Source organism: Paramisgurnus dabryanus, chromosome 8 (genome assembly GCF_030506205.2).
Source record: "Paramisgurnus dabryanus chromosome 8, PD_genome_1.1, whole genome shotgun sequence".
NCBI classification, from domain to species: domain Eukaryota; kingdom Metazoa; phylum Chordata; class Actinopteri; order Cypriniformes; family Cobitidae; genus Paramisgurnus; species Paramisgurnus dabryanus.
This window is the reverse complement of record NC_133344.1, coordinates 3,596,232-3,615,174: the sequence shown is the minus strand read 5'-3', so window position 1 is coordinate 3,615,174 and position 18,943 is coordinate 3,596,232. Positions and strand designations below refer to the sequence as shown.

The 18,943-nt window shown below is 36.7% G+C and overlaps 1 protein-coding gene and 1 long non-coding RNA gene across 8 annotated transcripts in view; one reads left to right on the top strand and one right to left on the bottom strand.

The window, feature by feature from the left end:
• Positions 1-8,219: 8,219 nt before the first annotated feature.
• The window catches only part of LOC135771657 (NACHT, LRR and PYD domains-containing protein 3-like), a 328,830-nt gene continuing 318,106 nt past the window's right edge, over positions 8,220-18,943 (top strand). For 6 of the 7 annotated variants that reach the window (XM_073815395.1, XM_073815396.1, XM_073815394.1 and 3 more), the window contains exons 1-2: positions 8,220-8,333; positions 18,478-18,512. The gene's annotated coding sequence lies outside the window, so the exon portion shown is untranslated. The remainder of the gene's footprint in view (positions 8,334-18,477; positions 18,513-18,943) is intronic. The other variant, XM_073815392.1, reaches the window with a different exon arrangement.
• On the bottom strand, positions 9,561-11,940 carry LOC141282456 (uncharacterized). Its single transcript, XR_012337145.1, has 2 exons — positions 11,815-11,940; positions 9,561-9,640 (listed from the first exon to the last, which is right to left on the bottom strand). It is a non-coding gene; the product is annotated as an uncharacterized lncRNA (long non-coding RNA).

The window sequence follows — 18,943 nt, the reverse complement described above, 5'->3', positions numbered from 1 at the left end:
CTCACTGCTTTACAAGTGAGTAGGAGGAGGCTGCAGATCTGGAGGCAGATTTACACCCCTGTTGTTTCTGGTGTGTCAGTAGGGTGTACAGTGATTTTTGACTAAAGTAACTGTTTTTTTTTTTGTAGTAAAACCATGGTTAATTTTCGTAAGGGCTAAGCTATATTCACGTTTTCATAAATTACTGTCACCTATTTGTATCTTTGTATACACAGAGAGAGAGAGAGAGAGAGACAGAGACAGATGTGACAGTAAATTTAAATATAAAAACCTATGAATATAATTCAAGTTTTACTACATCCTTCTAAAGGAATTACTAGTTGGTAACTATGATCTTCACTATAGAATATTGATCCTATTGAAGTAATTACTTTAGAATGATGTAGTAACACTTGGTGATGATCATTTGACATGATTATCACTTTAATACTGATTTTAATTATTAAAATTATTATATAAAAACGTGTTTGGCAGACTGTGTAATGCAGTGTTTATTCTGGTAATAACCACCTTAGAACCCAATTAATGCCCAGGGACCAGGAGGACAGTAAGTATTTGGGGTTTGGGGTAAGCAGGCTCATAAAAAGCCCAGCAAGAATACAGAGAGTTGCTTCTGCTATACATTGATTTGATTGCTTTGTATGTTGAAGCCCTTGCAAGTAAAACATTAAATTCTTCTTCTTTAAGCATTCATTCTGTTGTCTCAGTCTATCAGGATATTGCTGAATTTCCACCACAGCAGTCTACACAGTCGAATCACACTCAGTCAATAAATCTGTTGATCTCCGCAGCGTGAATACACTCAAGCTCAGCTTCTATGAACAGAAACTGCTGTACAATTTCGCCCCATGAAAAAAAACAATAAGGTTATTGTGTTATTATACTTGTGTTTACCAGCGAGGTGACCCACTTTGCCCTGCGGCACACCGAGGGATTTACTGCAGGGCACTAGACCTCTGCTCAGTGTTCTGCATGTGTTCAGTCATTTCAAGGCAGGATATTTGATTTGATCCAGAAACATTTATAGTTATGCTTGTTGAAAGTCTCCTCACATCCTGATCCCAATCACTATGTAAAGTTGTCTAAGGGCGTTTTCACATTAGGACTTTTGGTGCGCACCCGGGTTCGAGTGACATCAGAGTTCGGTACATTTGGATGATGTGAACGCTGTCTTCCGAACTCGGGTGCGCACCCGCGAAACGTACTCGAGTCCGCTTAAAAAGGGTGGTCTGGGGTTCGTTTCATGTGAACTCCAGATCGGTTCGCTGCTAATGTGAGCGCAATCGTACCAAATCGCGCAAGTGAACCACTGTTAATTACGTATTATATGGAATGTCCCACCAAAACAGACGTGTGTGTTTGTGTGCGTGCACTTACCTTGACAACAAAATGCATAGAATGCTTGCTTGAGTTTTATTCTTATTTTTTTAAACCTTTGGTTTTGTTTTCAAAGAAATAATACAGAAATGCTTTTTCGTCTGTCTGCCGCAAACATACTAAAGTCGTTTTGATGACAACGCGGTCTGTCCGCCGACGTAAATTTTTGCGGAGGCATTCAGAAATCATCTTTCTGCTTGCAGTTAGTCAATCACACTTGTCGTCTTCTCGTTTACAGTGGTTGCCAAGCAACATGAGAATGCGCCGGTTGCAGCTTGATGATGCAAGCGTACCGCGGTTCGGATGCAAAAATAATATGTGAACACAGTCCATGGGGGGCATGGGGAGGGGGGAGCAATCAAACTCGGGTTCGGACCAAGCAATCGCACCAAATGTGAAACCGTCCTATGTATTTGTATAAATATATATCCTCTGTGAAAGGTGTAGAACTAAAAAATGTCCAACAAATCATTGAACTCGGATGCAATAATTGGACGCATGCAATTTTTGCTCCTCTTCTGTGAGTGTTTTGCATGCCACTGCGCAACCTGTTCACGCAAACACCATACATACATCATCAGCGTGTTCAGGCAAACAAACTTTCCTGCTGAATTGACAACCTGCACATGAGCCACAAAACGAAAGACATCTTTTGAAACAACAACGGCAAAAACTTTCTGGAACAGGAAAGAGTAAAAACTCAAATTAACATCGGTAACTTTTAGCCTGGGTTTCCCCATGCTGCCTTGCAAATTTATTCACACTGCAAGTCTAGCATGGAAACTATGGACCATTTTTCCCCCTGAAATATGGAACCAATCACAGAAGGGGGAGGGGGCAGCAAGACAATGACGACATCTATGCGACACACCGAAGCAGTATCAAACACGGCAGCAGACATGAGGTTACTTTTCGATGCGGCCTTAGATAGCGTTCTAAGTAGTTTTGAAGTTTATTTTTAAAAAGCCTCAAATACGAGAAAATGAGCATGTGGTTCCCAGACCACCTCTCATTCTATGAGACTGGTCTGGTGTTAGCTAGGCTAGGTAACTTTACTGCTTTTCCACAAGATGGAAACAGCTGCAGGAGGCGAGGGTCTAAAAGTGTTGTTGCGGTGTTGAAAAGGTGATATGAAATTGCTTGTACACTAATTTCGAGTCAGGTTAAGTATTAAATCCAGTAAATATTGTTGTGTTATTATTTTCTTCTATTTACCTGATATTTAATAACTTAACAGAGTGGCAGTTATCCTTGTACATCTTTGTATCTTATCTTTGTATCCTTGTACAGCATAATGCCTGAAGTTATTTGTAATATTGTTTATCAGAGATAATTTATTATTGTATTTTGTTTCTGTTTATTGTAGGCCACACAAATAAATACCGGCAAATGCTCATGCATGCAGAAGTAATTAAAATAAAGCTCTTCAACTACGTAATCTCTCTTGCCTTCCGTTTCTCTAACTGGAAACCCGTAACACTATCTCCACAAGTATTTTACCCGAATCTTTGAGCTTCCCATAAGCTTGTATAGTATAATTTTATTTAGATGGATTCAGAGATTCTATTTTGATGAAACATTGGCTATGTTTACATGCACAAAATTTCTGTGGGCGGAGTTTAGTCAAAAAACTGTTTAGTGACATCATCTGGCAGTGAGCTTTATCATTTTACAGGTATTATTTATGCTCTAACAGCAACATTACACAATAACTAGGGTTTAAAAAATAGGATCAGGAAAAACGTGATCTTTACTTAAGTTTGACTGTTGACCAAAAATCTTCCCACAGACACTACCGTGTTAAGGTTTTTCTCCGGTGTGTACTCTCTTATGGGATTTGATCAGTGGCGGCTGGTGCTAAAAAAATTTGGGGGGCGCATACAAATTTGAAATTAAACTTTTACTGTAGTAATGCAGGTCTGTAAATAGCCATTAATCAAGTGATGAATATAATTACTGCTAAGCTAAAATGCTGAAAATGTTACTGTTGAAGTCAACTAAATCATGAAATAAATTTACTATGAATGTGTTAATCTGAGTATAATGTGGGTTTATTATCAGTAATGAACTTAACATGGTTATCATTCTCTCTCACACATACACACACACACACACACACACACACACACACACACACACACACACACACACACACACACACACAGTAAAGTTGCCTAATCACAGACCAGTACGTTGCAAGTTGACCAAGCCCCGGAAAATACCGGATTATCTGAACATCATGTCCACGCAAAGGCAGCTCAAATGTGGCACAAAATTTTGCCCAGTAAAGTTAGCCTATATCACGCAGACTTATAAACAGCTAACAGGGAAATAATAAAAGGCATTTGACTTACATAGCATCCAGCTAAAGTTAGCAACTCTGTTGGTCATAAGTCCTGGAAAAGCATGTAAACTCGACCATGATAATTTCCTGCTGCTCAATCTGGTCCAAGCTCCTTAATCCTTTATTTATTCTTCAACTAAACCTCTTGTAAAGGGTGATGTTGAAGCATAAAATAATATTTTCTTTCATCTCAAGGCATTTCATTGCTTTCACTGATCAGTACTGTATCTAGCAGTTACATGGCAATCTGCAACGTGTTTATTAGACTCTGAAAACTATCCAATCAAATGATGTCAAAGACATAAAAAACTATTCTGGTTCCTTTACAACATAAGTGGGAGTTTGGGGTACACAGTCCTGCGCCCCATGGCAGATTCAAAACCAGCCAATTAGAGCTCAGCCTCAGGTCACATGTTTTTACCCTTTTTACTGACCTACATAGACACTCATTAGGGGTGCGCCCCAGACACACAAACATGACACACACACAACAAACTCAGTTTTGATATTTAATTTTTTAAAATAAATGATAACATGACTAACAGTGAAATAGTACAACTAAACGATTTTATTTTGTATTAATTTGCATTATATATTGTAACTTTTTTGTAACATGTTAAAGTAGCTTTCTTCTCTGGCCAACTTTGGGGGGCGGCACCCCAGTGCCCCCAAGTGACCAACCGCTACTGGATTTGAAGTGAACTGAATAAGCAAAGGTCTTGTCACACTGAGGGTTTTTCACCTGTATGAAGTCTCTTGTGCATAAGTTAGTTTGACTACTGACTAAAAATCTTCCCACAGACACTTCATTGTTAAGGTTACTCTCCAGTATGAACTCTCTGATGAACTATTAAGTAACTTGAACAAGTAAACGTCTTGTCACACTGAGAGCATTTGAAAGGTTTTTCACCTGTATGAAGTCTCTTGTGCTTTAATAATGTAGCCTTTACACTAAAACTCTTCCCACAGACACTACAGTGATAAGGTTTCTCTCCAGTATGAACCCTTTGATGAACTCTAAAATTACATGAATTAGAGAAGCTCTTTCCACAGTGAGAGCAGGTATAAGGTTTCTCTCCAGTATGAACTCTCCGATGGACTTTTAAGTGACCTGAATAAGCAAACATCTTGTCACATTGAGAGCATTTGAAAGGTTTTTCATCTGTATGAGTCCTCAGGTGTGTCACTAAACTTTCATGTTGTCTAAAACTCTTCCCATAGACACTACAGTAATGAGTTTTTTCTCTGGTGTGAACTCTCTCATGGATTATCAGCTGACATTTATAACCGTAACATTTATCACAGTGTGAACACTGATAGAGTTTCTCTTTATGAGTATTCTGATGTTTTTTTAATGAACCTGAATCCCTAAAGGTTTTGTCACATTCACTGCACTGATACGGTCTCTCATTGGTGTGTAAAAACACATGTGTCTTCAGATTATATTTACAGCTAAATCTCTTCTCGCAGTGAGGACACTCATAATGTTTTTCACCTGTATGAAGTCTCTGATGAACTTTAAGATTGTCTTTGGTTCTGAAGTAATTTCCACATTCAGTGCAGTTGAAAGGCTTTTCACCACTGTGTGTCCTCATGTGAACATTTAGATTAGAGGAAGAGACAAAACTCTTCCCACACTGCTCACAGTGAAACTGCTTCTTCTTCTTCTCTCTGTGGTCTTCTGAATGAAGTTTCTTCTCTTGTAAGGTAGTAAAGCTGATCTCAGATCTGGTGAAGAGTTTCTGTTCTGTGTGTTTTCTCTCATGTCTCTCTAAAAGTCTCTGTGAGCTGAATGTCTTTCCACAGGTGATGCAGGAAAGAGTTTGTGCTGTCAGTTGCTTTTTTGATGTTGAGGACGTTATTTCTATATCCAAACATGAATCACTCTTCACATCTGAAAGAAACATAAAACAATTAAATTGTCTTTTCACTCTTATTTACACAAAGAAGGATGAAGAATTGAGATTCTGTATCTTTTTCTAGATTCACACATAAGACAGAAGACAGGTGTCAGTCCTGTTATTACAGCTGGGTCATTGTTAGTGATGGGATATTAAAAGCGAGGGTTCGGAGCAAGTGTCGAGAATAAATCGGTATGGGTATGCGATATGACGACATTGATCGTGAACGATTAAAATGTCTCCACAATCCACTTTTTCGGAAACTTCATTGTATCCGTGCCTACATCAAGTACGTGACAAGGGGGCTCGCTACATGAAGGCGAGGTAAGGGAGGGGTATACCTTTTTTACCGCGTTTGGCGGACACGTCCGCAGACCATTCAAAGTATTGGCCGTGTTCGGCCAGAAATTATTTTTTAATCAAATTATTACTCTACCAGTCAGGGCATCACTGATTTGCAACAATTACAGTAAATTAAAAATGGTTTGGTTTGAGTATGGATAAAGAAGTTGTTTTTTTTGTTTGTTGCGTTTTAGTGTTGGATAGGTGTCAAGAGTAGTAGCAGAGTGTTGGAGAGTTTATTAATAGTAGTATATATTTATATTATTAGTTAAAGATAATAACAATTTTCTAATTTAAATTTTCTATTAATTTACCCAATTAAATTTTGCACGATTATTTGTGACTGATCCACCATTTTGTAGGAGTCAAATGGACCAATATTTATTATTTGTACAAAGACTTTGAATTCTTGTGGCATTATATGGTGACACTTCTAGAATAAGAGGAAGTCTTTTTTAAATGGATAGTTCACCCCGAAACATAACCACTTATTGAATAAAATCATTTATTTTGGTTTCTTTGCATATATATGTGTTCTTATCACTTCATAATATTATTATAGAACAACTGATGGAACTTTTTTACAATGTCCTTCATTATTTTCTGGGGAATTGTAAATCTATCCGAAGTCATTGGACAGACAGAAGCCTCCCAGACTTCATAAAAATATCTAAAAATGTGTTGTCAAGACAATCACAGCCCTTGGGGGTTTAGAAAGACACAGAGGTAAGTGATTTGTGATAAAATTAACATTTTGGGGTGAACTTACCCTTTAAGCCTACATACCTGTTGCTCAATAAGTATTAAAGATATCCTAAACTCCTTAAACATTTTACTACTTATATTTTTTGGTCTTTTGATTAGTGAGTTTGTGACTGAAAACCCAAAATAGGTGCTCAGTTAATTTTTTTTAAAACACAATAATAATTTAGTAGAAATACCTGGTGGAATAAAATCATCATCTTCATCAGTGCGATCTTCCTCTTCTGTGGGTTCAGTTTTTATTTCTGTTGGTTCAGTTTTTATTTCTGTGGGTTCAGTTTTGATTTCTGTGGGTTCAGTTTTGATTTCTGTGGGTTCAGTTTTAATCTTCATCATGAGGTTCCTGCAGTCGATGAGTTTAACTGAACACATCTTCAGTTTGGTCTGCAGGATCTGCTGCTGTTCTCCAGCGTTACAGACAGAATCCAGAGACTCTGTGGAGGTTTGATCCTCCTGTAAGCTCTGTTTACTGTCACACACTGTAGTGTCCTTCATCCTCTCAACACTTAAATACACAGAGACAAGACTCGGTCTATACTCAATGAAACACGAAAGAGAGATAAACACTAAGAATACACAAAACACATCACACGCGCGCTCTTTCTCTCTTTCTTTAGTGAGTTTATCTGCGGATTAAAGAGCTGCAGCGCCTCCTGTTGTACTGGAGACAGAAGACGCTCACTGCTTTACAATGGATTTAGCAAAACAAGTATGCGTCTTAATTATGGCCAGAAATCATCACAAACTAGTAATGACTAAATGAAATTAAGGGGTGGGAAATTAAATTAAAATACAAAACATCAAGACAAAGAGATTATAATAAGGTTTACAACTTTTCACAAAGTTATATGTTCATTGTAATTAGTTACTGTTGCAGCACATTAAAAATAAAAATAAAATAACACCTGAATAAAACAAAAAGGACGTTTTTGAAACATTCTAAAATACCTACTTTACTGCACAACCAAATACCTGTTGTGTGTATCTTACAGTCTAGGGCGCCCTCTAGCGGCCGATACCGGTAACAACCATAAAACATGTCAATCTTATACATGACAGCATGGTTAATTTTCGTAAGGGCACTATACTTTTACTATAATAAAACCATTTTTATACATGTTTATAAAGGTCTGTCCATTTAGAACAAAATTTACATGTATGTTTATGTAGAAATAATTGAACACACCCCTGGATGAAGTTGCTTTAAAGGAAAATATTCCTGTTAATGTTAAACAAGGTTTTTCAGTCCCGTCTGGACGCAGTGCTTCGCTAGGAGAAGCACTTTCTTTAACATCTTTATTGTTTTTTAGCATGTTGTCTTTTGTTATCTGTTATTAGGCAGGCATGTTCGACTTTTGCAGCGCTGCGATAACCGACATCATACGTTGATGATGTCAACGTATCGCGAGAGCGAGTCGAGAAATTACACGTAGAGGTCTAATTTCGAATTGCTCTCGCGGTACATTGACGTCCTCACACTGTCTGCGCTGCAATAACACGAACACGAGTATTCTTGGCGGGGGCGCGCCTCTGTCCTCGTGAGTTCAACTGGATCTAACTGATGTTTACCTCAGACGACAGTTTTCGTTTCTGTGGTAAATTCTAAGGTAAGTTTTCATTAATTCCTTTACTTTACGTTAACGTACTTTATTAAAATAAGTTCACAGTAGCCGAATGTTCATTTTGTTGTTAGTAATTCGATTGACTAAAATATTATAAACTTTAATGTTGACTGATAAGCTGGCAGTTTGACCGTGCTTGTGACGCAGCTATAAGCTTCTAGTGCAGATCTTTTATTTGTCTTTTACCTTCTATAAAAATGTGTTATCCTCGTTCTTAAATGTATTTGACATTGTTTAGTTAATTATAACGAAAGTTATTTCAATGTAACGTTAGGGTTTGACGCGTAAATGTAAGGTTATATAACTTACAGGCTGTCAAAATGGCTGAACAAATACATTCGAATTTCGTACTTGAAAAATAATAATATTCGGATTATAATCGAAAGAAAAAGACCTACTTTATCTTGGAGAAAAATACTCATAAGCCCACAAGACGGCGCCACACAACGGCTTAATAATATAAACAAATCAAGCACCGCATATTTTTTTAAACGAGTTTTATTGAAATTAAATTCCAGGATTTATGCACCTGTAAATGTACAAAACGAATGCAATACAGAAGGCAATCATTTCCCATAATTTCATTAAAAAGCTTAAATACTATCCACAACAACTTAAATTATATCCTGTGTGTTCCTTGGTCGAAAATATGTAGAAATATGTATGAGTAAAAAAGTACCCAGGTAGCCAAAACAGTTTGGCCCAATAATGGCCCAAATCCGGCAGGCCAGAAAAAAAACCACGGCCCAGTTCCGGCTGCCAGAAAAGGGCCAACTCTGGGATGAATGACGCCCCAGAATCGGCCCAAGTACACTGGCCCGTGTCCGGGTGCCTGAAGTGAGCCGACACTGCCAGCGCAGTGCCAGAATCACGCCATCTACAACTGTACACTCAGCCGAAACTGGCCAATGTCCGGGTGCTTAAAGTCAGCCGACACTGCCAGCAAAGTGCCAGAATCATGCCAGCTTAAACTGTACACTCAGACGAAACTAGCCCGAATTTTTTTTTTAAGTGTTTTTTCCACAAAACAATATTTTATAACCTTAGCCCTTAAGAAGGCTTATCCCTTCTTAAAAAAACTTTTATTATATTTAGTTAAAAAAAGTTAAACTGCACATTAGAAGTTCTATCCTCAATGTTTGTGAAGCTTTTAATGTGTTAAGTGTCACACTTTACTGTAGGTGTTTAAAAAAAAGAAAAGAAAAATATACAGTATGTTTACATGTTTATTTGAAACATAACATTACATTAATAAAACATTAATAAACATCTGGACACTCCTCAAGTGTACCCTAAAAGAAGGAAAGATTGAGAGAAAAGAGATAAGAGGGGGAACAGAAAATGACTCATGGTTACTTCATCAGATAGACTGAAGGCATTAATGTTAAATTGGGTAAATGTTAAAGGAATAGTTCACCCTAAAATAAAAATTCTGTCATCATTTACTCATCCTCATGTTGTTTTAAAGGTAGGGTAACAGATTTGATCCTGAAAGATTTTTAGTTATGCTGGTTAAGAGGCTGTTTACACTTGGTATTAAGATGTGTTTTCATCGATCGGATCACAAGTGGACGAGAGAGACACATCACGTTTACACCTGGTATTAAAATCCGTCTCTTTTGTCCACTTTCGACCGCTTCTGTCCTGAATACTGTGAGGGGGTGGTCTGTCGAGACGGTGGGCAAGTCTCTCTGCTGTCATTCAAACCCGAGCGGGAGTAATTATGAGTTTATATGGACGCAACCTAATATTATGTCGGAGTCCACAGCTTGTTTAGCAAGTAAACATGCTGCACAGTGTTTTGTACGTGTGTATGTAAGAGCTTTCTCTGATTTTCAGCGCAACTGATGAAAAAGGATCGCGCAACTTTCACATGCTTTCAAAACGAAACTACGAAGATCAGCCGCTTTAGTTTTATCAATGAAAGGCTAAAAATAGCGCATTTCACCGTATGTTCACGCCACAAGTCAAAAAAGACGTAAAACTTGTGTTTAATACCTCATAATTGATAAATGGGCGGAGAGAAGGCGGTCGCGTGTGGCTGTTGGAATGCATTCAACCACATATGCGTTCCGCAACTCCAAAGCGATCCGATCGAAAGTGGTTTCAACTACCTCAGGATGTGGTTGAAAGGGGTCGAAAGTGGACGAGCTCAAAACGTTTTGAACACCGTTTACACCTGGCATTAACGTCTTCCACTTGTGATCTGATCGACGAAAACGCATGTTAATGCCAAGTGTAAACAGCCTCTAAAAGTCTCCTCACATCCTGATAGCAATCACTGTGTTAAGTTGTTTAAATGTATTTGTAGAATTTATATAATCTGTGAAAGGTGTAGGACCAAAAAATGTTCAACCAATCATAAATTTCGGTCCGAACGGACGTTTCCTTTTTTGTCACTCATACGTAAGCATAATTTTAATGCCCACCGCGCAGCGAGTCCACGCAGACACCATAGGTCATCTGCGTGTTCACGTGCGCTCACGTCCTGTCTGTAAACAGCGAGAACAGCAAACTTTTCTGCTGAATTGACAACCTGTACAGCAGCCACAAAACGAAAGGCATCTTTTATAACAACAACAGCAAAAACTGCCTGGATTAGCAAGAGCAAAAACCCAAATTAACATCTGTAACTTTACTGCTTTAGCACGAGATGCAAACAGCTGCAGGAGGCAAAGGGTCTGAAAGGGTCGTTGTTTATTTTGGTAAGGTAGGTACGCGATATGTTTGTATTGAGATGGATTCAGATATTCTACTTTGATGAAACATTGTGTTGCCTATGAAATTTGTGTTCGTTTACGGATTAGCATAACGATATAGTTACTACGTCTACAAAACCGAACGTGTGCTTAAACTAATTCTGATATAAACCAGTTGTTTATGTTGGTTATTTTGGAAATGTTATTCACTTTGTACTGCAAAGTTTTCTCACTGGTGAATGAGACATGAAATGTGACCATCTGATCTGTGCATGTTCATGTGTTTTGAAAGAGGCGTGACTTTGGATGGCGATTTGACTTAAGGGTGGGATCGTGATTTCATTACTAGGCGGCTACCGTTAGCATTTTTCAAAATGTGTTACCCTACCTATAAACCTGTATGAATTTTTTCTGATGAACACAAAAGAAGATATTTTGAGGAATGATGGTAAACACACAGCAGATTGTAACCATTGACTTCCATAGAAGGAATAAAAAAATATGATGGAATTTAATGGGTACCGTCACCTGTGTGCTAACCATCATTTATCAAAATATTTTCTTCATCATATATCACAATACTTTCAAAATACTTTTTCCTACTATGGAAGTCAATGGTTACAATGTGCTGTGTTTTTACCATCATTACGCAAAACATCTTAATTTGTGTTCATCAGAAAAAATCATGCAGATTTAGAACAACATGAGGATGAGTAAATGATGAAAGAATATCTATTGAACTATCCCTTTAACAACAATTGAAATACCTTGAATTTGCTTGTTTTCAGGCCCGCTCTCTTATTCTTTTTGCATCTCTGTCAGATGCAAGCTGCAGAAGTTTTTACGAACTTTCTACTTCACCATCTGGTGCACGAACAGTAGTTGAATTTCTTCTGACAGATTCTTGAAAAGAAACAAAATTATTTAATTAGGTAAATGCAAGCATGTTAGTTTAACCCTGGAGAACCCAAGAACCCTTCTCTTAGAATCAATTAACATTGGCCACATTTGACCCGTGGGTTCTCCAGGGTTAAATGTTACCTACAAGCTATTCTGCTTCAAAAACAATGACAGGTACTTTAGGGTGGAAGACTTATAGCTTCATAGATTAACATTGTAATGGCTTTATATTCAGTGGCAAGAAAAAGTATGTGAATTTCACAGTTTTCTGAACAAATTTGTCATAAAATGCGATCTAAACTTTATCTAAGTCAAGGGCATTGATAAACATAATGTGTCTAAAAATAATTACACAAAAACATTCTGATCTTTCATGTCTTTATTGAGAACTACCAAAAAACATCTTAGTGCTTGTGAAAAAAATGTGAACCCTTAATTGAATGACCTCAAAAAAGCCAATTGGAGTCAGGTTTTAGCACAGCTATGGCCCTATTGTTTTTTCCCCAGATTCAGTTTAATTTTTTCTCAAATTCCGTGTTTTTCGTTTTATTCTGGATTCTGGTTAAATTAAATTTCAGTAATCAAAAAGTACATCTTATCAACTGAAAACATAACAGAAAATTAGCAGATCCACCACTGCAGTGAATATACTGTACTGTATGAGTGTGCGACAAGGTGACGTGCCTGTTTACCAGCATGTATAGCTCGTATATGGTTCTCAGACACGAGGGCTCACTAAGTTTTCTTTCTTGTTTAAGTGAACATAAGCAGCTGTATGTTTATTAGTATATTGAAGCAGTGCCGTCTTAAAGCTGTCTTGGGTGTTCAAAGCTGTCTTGAGTGTTCAATGTTCATTACACAAAAAAAAAAAATGGAAACCCCTCACTACTATTAACTGAATAAATTTCGCAGCTGCACATTTAATCCATACAGTGAGGACTGTGCAGTGTTTTATTTGTATTTATTGCTAAGGTTCATGTTAAAATCATGTTGACAGACAATTTCATAACTAATATATTTACATTTAATACAGATGCCTGGAAAGTAAAACAAGATGAGTATAGTATTATGATTAAGGGGAAATATTAAAAATTTGGTTGCTTTTCAGTAGCATTGTTGTAGTGACAGCCAAAATACATTGGCCTATATGTAATACACATGAGTAGTACAAAAGTCCATTTCCTACTTTGCAAACTCGACACAACAACAAAAAAACGAAACAAAAATGAGTGGAAGTGGCAACGAATATCCAAAGATGATAAATTGTGGACAAAAAGGTAGCACGAATTCCTTTATATGGAAGTGGTTTGGCTAGCTAAAAAACTGACGCGGCGCAGATTAAAATATAAATGAACCCTCTTATTTTTGTGGCTTCAGTCATTGTTGGCATACTGTTTTAAAGCTGGAAGCATTAAGAACTTACCTCGAAATATATATCAGTATCGTTCAATATGGATTTTTGCCATATTGCCCAGTCCTAGGCCGATGTATGTATTTTGGCTGTCACTACAACAATGCTACTGACAAGCAACCAAATCTTTTGTTTTTTATAATAACACTATACTCATCTTGTTTTACTTTTCAGGCATCTGTATTAAATGTAAAAATATTAGTTATTAGAATCTATGATTTAACATTAGCAATAAATACACACAAAACACTGCACAGTCCTCACTGTATGAATTAAATGTGCAGCTGCAAAAGTTGTTCAGTTAAGAAAAGTGAGTGATTTTCATTTTTGGGTGGAAAGCACATTTCTGACACAGAAAGCAGTAGGCTACTGTCACTTTAAGACCCAGAACAGCTTTAAGACTGCACTGCTTTAATATACTGATACTGACACATCTAGCTGTTTATGTTCACTTAAACAAGAAAGAAAACTTAGTTTAGTGATCACGCATGTGTTGGCTTCGCGAGCCCTCATGTCTGAGGAACAGATGTCAAGCGTGCGCGTTGTGGGAACGCTGAGTTGCACACTCATACAGAACAGTATATTCAATGCAGTGGTGGAGCTGCTACTTTTCTTCATCTTTTCTAAATTTGTGAATGTCCTGTAAATAATATATACTTTTTAAAGTGGTACGGATGTGAGCGTGGGCAAGGCGGACATGGAAAGAAAGTATACTGTACCTTTTCTGTCTGTTCTGTTCCAGCCTTTATTGGAACCTGCTAGTGCTCTGAAAAACACATGAAAGATCTGAATATCTTGTGTAATAATTTTTAGACACATTATGTTATTTATGTATATTTATTCAGAAAACCATTACATTTTCTTGCTAATGTATATATACATAAACATACAATACATATATAATATTGATGGCTCTTGCTTCGTTCTGAAACCCTAGATGGCAGTTTTCTTATCCTCGAACAAACTGTCAACACAAGGGCTATGTTTACATGCACAAAATTTTGTCAATCCGACTGAATTTAATCCGATGAAAGGTTACAACAATACAGTTTACATGCACCCTAAACATGTTTAAATGTTTGCACCTCAAAATGTTTGTTTTCATGTACATTTTATATAAACTGAACATCTGTGCAAGCGCACAGCCAGGGTTGGCAGCTTCACATATCAAAACCATCCCCATGGACATTCAAAATTAGCCCAAAAGCATCCCAATGACTTATCACAGCCCAAATACCAATAACTAATGAACAAAATCCTTTCATATCTGACCCGCAGAAAAAACAACTCGCGAAGACAGTTTAAACAGTAGCCCAAATCTGAACGAAAAAAAGAGAGGACTTGGCAATGCCACCCCAAAGCCAAACCAAAGCAAATAAGAGGTAAATATACGACGTGAACTTGAGCACAAATTTTCTGCACACATGCACAATGTATTTTTGCATCCGACAAAATACTTTGATTCACGCATTTACATGCATACTTTTCTCCTGCTGATCGGATCACAGATTGGACTACACCACCCCTTTCAATACGATTCAAATTTGCATCCAATCTACCTCAATCGTATTGATTAAGGTTTTTACATGACGGCTTTTTAATACGATTGAGCCATCAATACGATTACAAACTGATTAATTGGTTGCATGTAAACATAGCTACTAGAAACATAAGTACTAGAATAAGGGCACACCACTATGTCACGGTGTGTTATACACCGAAAAAAGGAAAAACTTAAAGACGAACCCAAACGCAAGAGATGTGTAAAAAATTATCTATGTATTTAATGAAACAGAACATAAACACCCATGTGGGGGTAAAACGGAGGATACTACAATACTGTGATGAAACACAAAACACAAGAACAACAGGAACAGATCTCAATATGAACACGCAGCACATGAACACAGAGTATTTCACAACAACGAACGCCCACACGACAGAGAACAAGAGGGCATAATAAAGACACCACATCAATGGGGAACAGGTGAACATAATTAATTACGTAAGACACGAGTACATAAGGGAGCAGGGTAAAAGTGACGAGACACTGGGAACACGTGACACAGATACATAATGTGAAAACCACGTGTTCCCACACAGACCACAATGCTGCCATGACCTTGCCCTCAGAACATAGACCTGAACCTATACTAAGGTCTGGCAAGATCACGACAGCGACAAGACACTGGGAACATGTGGAAGCCACACACACAATATGACTCCACATGTCCCCCACACAGAACATAATACTGTCATGGTCCTGTCAGATGCACTCAGACCATGACACACTAAGGTAAAAAAAACGGTTACATGCCCAATTGTGCCAGTGTTGTATTATCGAGAAAGTTCATTATTATTTTTATACCTTTTTAAGCCTTGCCTATTTAAAATTGTAATATTTGCAAGATGCAGCAAAAGAGAACTCAATTTGGTTTTTAAGGGTTGTTTTGAGATTTTCAATTATATAAAAAAGTAAGTTTTCCTTACTCTTAATCACACACATCCACAGATAATTGTGTTTTCTCTACCATTATATTTATATTTCAAAATGACTGCAAATGCCAAATCCATAAACTGGAATTGTGATCTAATAAAATATCTTGTTATTATAGTTTACATAACAACGTTTACATATCAAAGTTTAGTTTAGACTACTTAATGTAAAGACTTTTTAAAGACTTGTTATTTGTAATATATATTTGTAGCCCTAAACAAATCCCTATCATACTTCTGGCCCCAATTGACCCCTCAGACAGTCCTGACATTAACAATGCAACAAAACTGATTCCCAAGAAATATCCATGCCCCGTCCAATATTGTACTTTTACTTACATTAATTCGTCAAATGAATTCTGTCCAAACTGATGATCTTGAGAAATCTAAATGTGACAAAAACAATCACAATAAGTTGTTAAGTTGTATAACAGACAGACAGATCATAGATACAAAATGTTGAGTAATAATTACATAATTAAGGTTCACTCATTTTCTACAAAGTATCTTTCAATAGATGAAATCGGTTATAATGTTGTGCAACAGTGAGGTGGAAATATTTTTACTGCAGGTGCACTTTAAGTAAAGAAGTTTAACTACCAGCTGTGTCCTGTAGCTGCAATGCTCTCTGTTCTGTGAAATTTAAACGTTTTCTGTACCAGACAAAGTTATCCCTTGGTAAAAAAAAATTACCTCAGTCAGCTGTATAATAGCGGAACTGGCTGAGGTGGCTACGAGTGTTTAGCAGAAAAGCTTCACGATCCCTCAGTTACTCCCGCCTGCTGCATAGACTGCTGAGGCAAATCCTCAGACCAGTTTTATGAGTTGCGAAATATTTTTTGTTTGTTTTGCTAAAAGAAATATTACTGTTTAAGTAAGTTCATTAAACTGAGTTCATTTCTTATGTCCGAATTCTCCTTGTCAGATGAATTATAAAAATCGATTTTCTACTCAAATTTATCTAGAAATACTTCAGTATTTTAATAATAAATTCAAATGCTAATTTACATATTTGTTGAAGTGGGATTGTGGTCATTTAAAAAATTACGTATACTATATCAGTCACACCAGTTTGTCCTTCTTTTAAATGAAGTTTACATATATCTAATATGTGCAGAGTATAAATATTTTATGCATTAAAATTATGTTAAATAACTTCCAAAAAGTCTTACCTCAGAGAAATTGCAGCAGACTTCATGCAGCAACAACCGTTAAAGCCCGGTAAATGTCGTCACTAGATGTCGCAGCTAGTGCGCATGTCTTGAAACAGCAGCAGTTCTTATTCCAAAATAAAAGTTCCTTTAACCAGCTTTAATTGTCTAAAAATTGTAATCGATCAATTATAAATAGATCAATCTTTATGATCAAATTAGTTCAAATTCTGGAAAAGGGCTGAAAAATTGTAGTTGTAATAAAATAAACAATTGACAACCTTTACAGCTTATTAAATTTTTTTATAAAATCTCAATTTAGTATTTGACCATTAATTAATACAATATGTGTTTGTTGAAATATTACATACATAGAAAATATTTCAGTATAAACTTAATAGCCCAGATACTTACATTCAATAGGCTAATGGCACTTTATGCCTCTACAAACCTATTCTTAACATTAAAATATGCTTCTCCCCTTCCCTTATTTTATTAGGGAAAAATTTCTGAGCTTAACTTTTCCTCACACTACTTTTCACTTATTGACATAGGCTACCATTAATCAGGAAAACTAAAAACAATTATCAAAACATTAAATAGAAACAATTATATGCATATCAATTGTTAAATTAATATATTTTTATTAAAACAAACGTGAAATGTGAAAGCCAATATGTGGAAAATATGCCATTTGTCAGCCAAAATCGGACCAAATCCGCATATCCACAGCCTAGCCGAATCTGGCAACTTTTGCTGGGCCAGTGCTGGCTTAATGCTGGTAAGCCGCAGCCAGAACACAGCCGTGTGCGCCGACACTCAGCCGGATCTGGCCCGAATGCACTGGCTACCTGGGTAGGCTACAGAACAAAAAGGTTTAGCTTACGCGGAGCGAACGAAAAGCCGTTAATAAAGCAGACTCTACGTAATAACGTAGTAGATGTGCTGAAAATGTCAAGCAGATGATCATCATGTTTATAATGTTTCACGCAGATATTGTTGATGAAAAACTTAAATGCCCAGGACATGTGAAAGTCAAGAGTTTAGTCAGTTAACGTTAACAATAATTGCAACTCTCTCATCATGGTGCGGACTCTGTAGGTACAAAAAGATAAAACCTATATGGTTATTATTTATAGCGGTTTTAATGTTGGTAAGCAATCAGCTGTATTGTGGCACTAGTATGCCTATTTGTGTTGATCAGTTAGATTAAAATTATTTTAAACTTTAAAACTGCATTTAGAGGCAGATGACGCTAATTTTTTTCATGTCAGATTCACTTTGCGGTTCAATTCCGGTTGATTCTCCAAAAACGAAAGAAGCGCCACACAGCACTTTTAAAATGAATCGGTGTAAGATCCTCTCCGACTCGGAAACCACGCTGTCTTTTTCAAATGAATGCAGGCATGCTCAATTAATGCCATCAATTGGGATTAATAATTATTGTATATTTATTTTCATTTTTCTTTCAGGTCATTTTTTGGTGTGTTTTTCCATTGGCTTAAGAGTAAGTATTACTTTGTGTTAGGGCTGGGGGATAAGGCAAAAAAATCACGAAAATGTTTTCCATATCAGTCTATATTGATAATTATCATTATAAATGACAAATCTTTATTCCTGTCAAATTTACAGGCAGATTTTTGCTCCTGAATGAAAGATGTAAAAAGGTTTTAAACTACTTTTTATTCAGAACATCTTGTTTTACTTTTCAGGCATCTTCTGTATTAGTAAATGTAAATTAGAGGTCGACCGATATGGCTTTTTCTCTGGCCGATGCCGATATTTAGAAATCAGCGCAGCCGATGGCCGATATGTTTGGCCGATTTTCTATATGTACATAATAATCTAAATGTTCTCATCATTAGCAGATATTTTAAATGTAAAAATGTCACTATTTAAGTCAAGGTATTTAAAAAAATTATGACTGGTCTTTCTGAA